This window comes from Pongo pygmaeus, chromosome 5 (assembly GCF_028885625.2).
Source record: "Pongo pygmaeus isolate AG05252 chromosome 5, NHGRI_mPonPyg2-v2.0_pri, whole genome shotgun sequence".
Taxonomy (NCBI): Eukaryota; Metazoa; Chordata; class Mammalia; order Primates; family Hominidae; genus Pongo; species Pongo pygmaeus.
This window is the reverse complement of record NC_072378.2, coordinates 29,861,574-29,867,980: the sequence shown is the minus strand read 5'-3', so window position 1 is coordinate 29,867,980 and position 6,407 is coordinate 29,861,574. Positions and strand designations below refer to the sequence as shown.

The following is a 6,407-nucleotide window of genomic DNA, read 5'->3' as shown; positions in this document are numbered from 1 at the left end:
GCGTTGGAACAAACTTTGCATATTATTATTATTATTATTATTATTATCGTCATTGAAGTATTAAAAGTCTTATTGGGGGTGAGCTGAATGAGACCCTTTGCTGGAACTGGCACAGGGAGAAAAAGTCCTTGAGAGAGGATAGACACTGTGGAAAGAAGGGCTTGGGACCAGTGTCAAGAGAGCTGGGTCCATCTCCTTCTCTGCCCTTCTCTACCCTTGTGACATTTAGCAGTGTAAATAATCTCTCTAAGGTGGGGACAAGACCCCAGTCCCGGTTGTGCTCAATAAATTATGATGATCGAAATAAATAATCAGTGAACGTGGATGGGAAAACTAAGTAATTGTTAAAACTCTGTGATGTATGACATTTTCATCTACAGAAAAGTGTAGGCAAGGGGTGTCGGGGAATGGTTAGTAATCATAGGTAGAATTCCATTAAAAAAATGTTCGTAAAGCTGACGAAGATGGAAGCGACACAGTTCCTGATCATGGATGGTTCATTGTCTAATGGGGGTTGGTACCAGATGGTAAACGACAGCTGGGCGTGGTGGCGCTCGCTTGTAGTCCTAACTACTCAGGAGGCTGAGGTGGCAGGATTGCTCCAGCCCTCGGCGGAGCAGGAGCGGCTTGGCGTTTCTGGGGGGTCCGAATGGGTCGCAGCGAGCGCGGTGCGGTCGCGGCGGGGCTCAGGTGCGATGTCGGGGGTGCGGGAGCTGGACTCAGCCGGTTGCCGCCACTCCTCAGCCCTGCTTACCAGTGTCTTTTCAGTCCTCCTCGGGATCGCGCATCACCCGTCCCCTGCACTTTCTGTTCTCTTCTTACACTTGCTCTCCTCACCTCTCCTCCGCCTCCTCTCACTTTTCGGACAAACCAGCCCTTCTGAAGTCCCTGGGTTACCGGGCTATTCCTGTGAATGGCATTCGAGAGCCCTTCCAGCTCTGCCGCTGAGGCAGCCACATCCCCCGGTGCTCGGAGCGGCTCTTGGGTCCCTGAAGCCCTGTCCTCTCCCTGGAGTCCTCGTGTTCTCAGCTCCCAGACTGCAGTCCCTGGAGTTGGAGCCCTTCTTTTTTCGGGACCAGGAGCTGGTGCTTCCTATTGCTATGGGGACTATGGGGCTCCTGACTCTCAAGCTGAGGGGTTGGATCTGCAGGCTCCAGGCAGAGGATTCTTCCTGCGACTTCTCCCATCCCCAGCTCATTCTCCCCTCGCCTCCCGTTCCCAGGGTTCTTTCCTGTCTGGCAACCCTCCCTGCAACTGTTGACTCCAATGATCTAAGGACACCAGGTTCCCTCCTACCTCCTCCCCTGCCCATTTCAGGGTCCCCTGGGTCCTGTTGCCCTCCCGGCTCCCTGCTACCCCTTTCTGTCTGCAGTTCTGTGATCCATTTGTAGGGTGTCCTCTGCCCTCATACCCTGCCCCCACCATGGCAGGTCCCTCCTGCCTCCCTTATGGGCCTTTCCTACAAGCAGCCTTCACCCAGTGCTGCCCCTATGCCTCCCCCTTCCCAACTGCCCCTGACCCTAACTTTCTGGTGCTGCCTTTTGTCGGGGGAGTCTTCCCTCCATCCCACTCCCCTCCAGGCCACTTAAGGGGAGCCCTGGTGCTAATGAAATTTGGGTCTTAGGCAGGGCACGGGGCAGCACAGATGCCCCCTCCCCTCCAGTGCAAGTGCCTGCTCTGGGCCCTGCCTCATGGCGGCCCCTTCCCCACTCCTTTATCCTCAGCCTCACCCTCTTGAGGACCCCACTCTGGTATGGGGTATAGGGAGGAGGCCAAGGAGAGCCCTCAGGTGCTGGACCATCCCTCCCTGGTCCCTCTGCCCCTCTCCACCTTGGGACCTTGTGCTGTTCCCACCTCTTGCCCAGCTGCCTGGGGCCCTCAGCAAATTCTCACCTTCCCCAAACCCCACCGTCCCCCAAAGAACCCCTCCCTTCCTGTTCTCACTTTACCCCAAGTTCTCCCAGGGTCACCCCCACTCCATGCTCATGGCACCCTTTAGTCCTTGCCCTGCCCATCTCCTCACCCCCACCCAGACCCAACACAGGCTCTAGTGCAACAGCTCCTTGACCTTCATCCTCTTTTGGTTCTTTGACCCCAGTGGGCTCTCAGTTCCTAGACTTCATATCCAAAATCTTCACTTACCACATAGTGGGCTGTGGTCGTCCCCTCCTCTAGGACTTCTCCCAGCACTACCTTCCTCCTGTGAGGGTTTTCTAACCTGAACCCTCTTTTGGAGTGTGACTGTTCCCCCTCCAGCACCACTCCTCTCTGAAGGCCCTTCCTCAAGCATGAATCTCACCCCTGCTTTGGTTTTTTTCTCTCTGACCAGGACCCCAGCCTCTTTCTAATTCTATATTATCGTTTGGTACACTGTGACAATTTCTTTTTTGTTGTTTAATTGTGGTAAAATATACATGTAAAATTCACCATTTAAAAGTGTACAGTTCAGTGGCATTAAGTACATTCTCATATTTGTGCATCCTGAAACTGTGCCCATTAAACAGTAGCTCCCCATTCCTCCTTCCCCCGGCCCCTGGAACCACTGTTCTACTTTCTGTCTGTATGAATTTGGCTATTGGGAATTATGCTGCTATGAACATGAGTTTTCAAATATCTTTTTAATGTTCCTGCTTTCTTTTGGGTAAATACCCAGATGTAGAATTTCTGGATCACATGGTAATTAATTTTTTAGTTTTTGTAGGAACCAACCCACTGATTTCCATAGCAGGTGCCCCACTTTGTCTTTCCCAATATACTACACAAACGTTCCAGTTTCTCTACCTCTTTGCCAAACTTGCTTTCTCTCTCTCTTTCTCTCTCTCTCTCTGTGTGTGTGTGTGTGTGTGTGTGTGTGTGTGTCTGTGTGTTTGTTTATAGCCATCCTAATTGGTGTGAAGTAGTAGCCCATTGTGGTTTTGATTTGCATTTCCCTAATAACTACTGATGTTGAGCATCTTTTCATGTGTCTATTGGCCATTTGTATATCTTCTTTGGAGAATTGGCTATTCAAATTATTTGCCTACATAGTCTTTTTGAGTCTTATGTTTGTGTTACAGGAGTTCTTTATGTATTCTGGATATTAATCTTTTATTAGATATATGATTTGCAAATATTTTCTTCCATTCTGATGGTTGCCTTTTCACTCTGCAGATTGTGCTTTTTAATGCTCAATTTTTTTTTATTTTGATGAGTCCAACTTATCAATTTTTTCTTTGTTTTCTGTGCTGTGGTGTTATATCCATCAAAGTGTTGTCAAAACCTGTGTCATGAAGATGATTCCCAATGTTTCATTCTAAGAATTTTTCTGTTTTAGTGCCTGAGTGTAGGTCTTTGGTTTATTTAGAGTTAACTTGTATATGTGGTGTAAGACAGGAGTCCAACTTCATTTCTTTTTGCATGTGAATGTCCAGTTTTCCTGGCACTGTTTCTTGAAAAGATGCACTGACCCTCCCTTACTCCCATCTTGTCCACGATGAGCCTTCCTCAAAGGCAGCGGCCCTCGACTCCATCTCACCCTCACCTGTGCAGCATAGCCATGCTGGTCATGCGTCCCTCTGAGCCTAGGTCCCTTCCCATTTCCACCCTCCCCTCTGGCAAGAACTTCCTTCCACCACTGCCTTCATGCTCCTCCCTCGCCACTGCAGGGCAGCCTCTCTCCTTGGCCTCCTCCCTATACCCTTAGATGACTTGTGGCCACCCTGCCTTGGCATGTGGCCTACATGTTTGCCATCTCCATTGCCCCTTCTTCTGTTCCTCAGTCCGGTCCTCCATCCTCCTGCCCTCCCAGTTTTCCTTGTATCTGAAATCCTCATTCTTGTCCCTTTGCCTGTGTGCGTTTCCTGCCTCTTCAGGAAGGTTGGGACAGCAGACCTGTGTGTTAAAGATCAATGTGAAGTTACTTCCAGGAAGAAGCTTCATCTGTGGTTTCCTCTTCCCCAGGGCCCCACAGTCTTCATTACAACCTCACATTGCTGTGCTGGGATGGATCTGTGCAGTCAGGGTTTCTCGCTGAGGGACATCGGGATAGTGAGCCCTTCCTGCTCTTCAACAGGCAGAAAGGCAGGGCTGGGTCCTGGGGACAGTGGGCAGAAGAAGTTCTGGGAGCTGAGACCTGGGACAGAGACTGAGGACTTGACAGAGAATGGGCAGAAGAAGTTCTGGGAGCTGAGACCTGGGACAGAGACTGAGGACTTGACAGAGAATGGGCAGGACCTCGAAGGGCCCTGGCATATATCAAGGGCCAGAAAGGAGGTGAGAGTTGGCAGCGGGCAAGAGTGATGGGAGGCCTTTTCCGGGAGAGCTGGGGGCAGAGAGCAGGGACCTGTCTGTTCCCACTGGATCTGGCTGGGGGTAGGGGTGAGGAATGGGGGTCAGCAGAGCTCAGCGGGGAGGTAAGCTGGCACCCACACAGAAAGGCATGGAGGAGGGCCAGGGAGGGGTCCCCTTGGGTCTGAGTTCCTCACTTGGACTGGAATGGAGAAATCACTGCTGGGTGGGAGTAGCCTTGCATTCCCTCCAGGAGATTAGGGTTTGTGAGATCAGGAAGCCAGCAGCACCAAAGGCTTTAGGCATTCCTACTCTTAGGGGTAGCTCTTCCTCTCTTTCAAACTGGAGACTCAGGAATGGACAGTATCCCAGTCCTCCAGAGCTCAGACCTTTGCTATGAACATCACAAATTTCTAGAAGGAAGATGTTATGCAGGCCAAGACACACTGTCGCCCTGTATGGGTAGACTGCATGCAGAAACTACAGCGGTATCTGGAATACTGTGTGGGTGTCAGGAGAATAGGTACTGGGCCTGGGTAGGGGCTTTCCTCTCCCCTATTTCACTAGAGTCACCCCTACCCCCAGCTCTGTCCAGGGAAACCCTCTTTGTGCTATGGATGCATGTGTTTTCTGTTGGTGTGTTATATCCTGATTTTTCTCTCCTGTTAGAGTCACTGGAAAAAGACAGTGGGTCAGGGATTGAAGAGTCCAGTGTCATAATCTGGGGAAGCAGTGGGCCCTCTGACAGAAGCCTGAACCTGGGTGGGTGTCAGGCAGGAGAGGAAGCCCCCAGGGCCAAGGCTGCCCCATCTGCCTCCCAGCCTGCCCATCCCAAAGAGTTCCCTCTGGCCCCACGTACCAGGAGCCCACCCCTGACATTCCCCTCCTCAGCATCAATGCAGGGATCCCAGAGCATAAAGACACAGTCTCGAGGCCCATTCTTCTGCCAGCCTAGAGGAATTGGTCCCCAAGGTGAGGACAGACTTGCAGAAGGTCTGGGATCTGTGAGGACATCTGCCAGAGTCAGAGCAGTGAAGTGGACCAGCCCTGTTCCCTGCATCTCCATTAGAGGGGAGCAGGGTTTGGCCACATGCCTCATTGCCTCTGCCTTTTCTTCTCCCATGCCCCCCTCCCCCACCATGAATGTGACCCGCAGTGAGGCCCTGGAGGGCAACATCACCCTGATATGCTGGGCTCTGGCTTCTATCTCCAGAATATCTCTCTGACCTGGTGTCGGGATGGGGCATCTTTGAGCCAGGATGCCCAGCAGTCTGGGGGTGTTCTGTCCAATGGGATGGGACCTACCAGACAGAGGTGGCCTGCAGGATTCCCCAAGGAGAGGAGCAGAGGGTCATCTGCTCCATGGGATACAGCAGGAATCACAGCATTTACCCTGTGTCCTCTAGTGAACCTGGGACCACCCTTGAGGGTTCCAACATAAGGAGGATCAGGCCAGGGTGGAGGCAGCAGGAACGGCTGTGGCTCTGGGTGCCCAGTGTGTAACAGGCCCTTTTTTTCAGGGATGGCCCTGGTGCTTCAGAGTTGATGACCAGCCATTCCATATGTTGCTGCTGTGGCTGTTTTTATCATCATTAGTATTATCAGTAGTATTATTATTCTCTGTGTCCTTTGATGCAAGAAGAAGACAACATCGGAGCAGAGGGTCCAGGTGAGAAAAGGGGACAGTTGCTAGAGATGGGAGCATCCCTGTCTGGGCAGTAGGGTCCCTGCATACCTTCTGTACAGATAGGCTTGTAGGTGACAAGGCTTCTGGAACAGGTGATGAAAGTTGGGGTATTTGGGAGGGGAACGAGAGCCATGTTGCCATCTACACCCCTATGAGAAAGAAACTCACCCATTCAAACCCAAAGAATAGACTCAGAGACCCAGAGAACAGCAAAAGAGAGACTTTTAATTGACAGTCTTGCAAGCTCAGGTGTCTGGAGTGCAGGCACACCTGGGACAGTTTCAACAAACAATTTATTATTCCCTAGTGTGCAAGTCCCTCCCCCAATTCCTCATTAGCTGAGGACTACGGGGTTATAGTCTTCCTGGGCATCGCCTATTGGTTGTTGTATTAAGACTTCAAGTGTGTTCTTTAGGGTCTTTTTGCTGCATTTTTTGCTACATTTTGTTGCAGC

General features: G+C 51.3%; 1 pseudogene; it reads left to right on the top strand.

Annotated features, from left to right (window-relative positions):
• Nucleotides 1-695: 695 nt before the first annotated feature.
• LOC129039010 (MHC class I polypeptide-related sequence B-like) lies at nt 696-5,769 on the top strand (annotated as a pseudogene).
• Nucleotides 5,770-6,407: the final 638 nt, after the last annotated feature.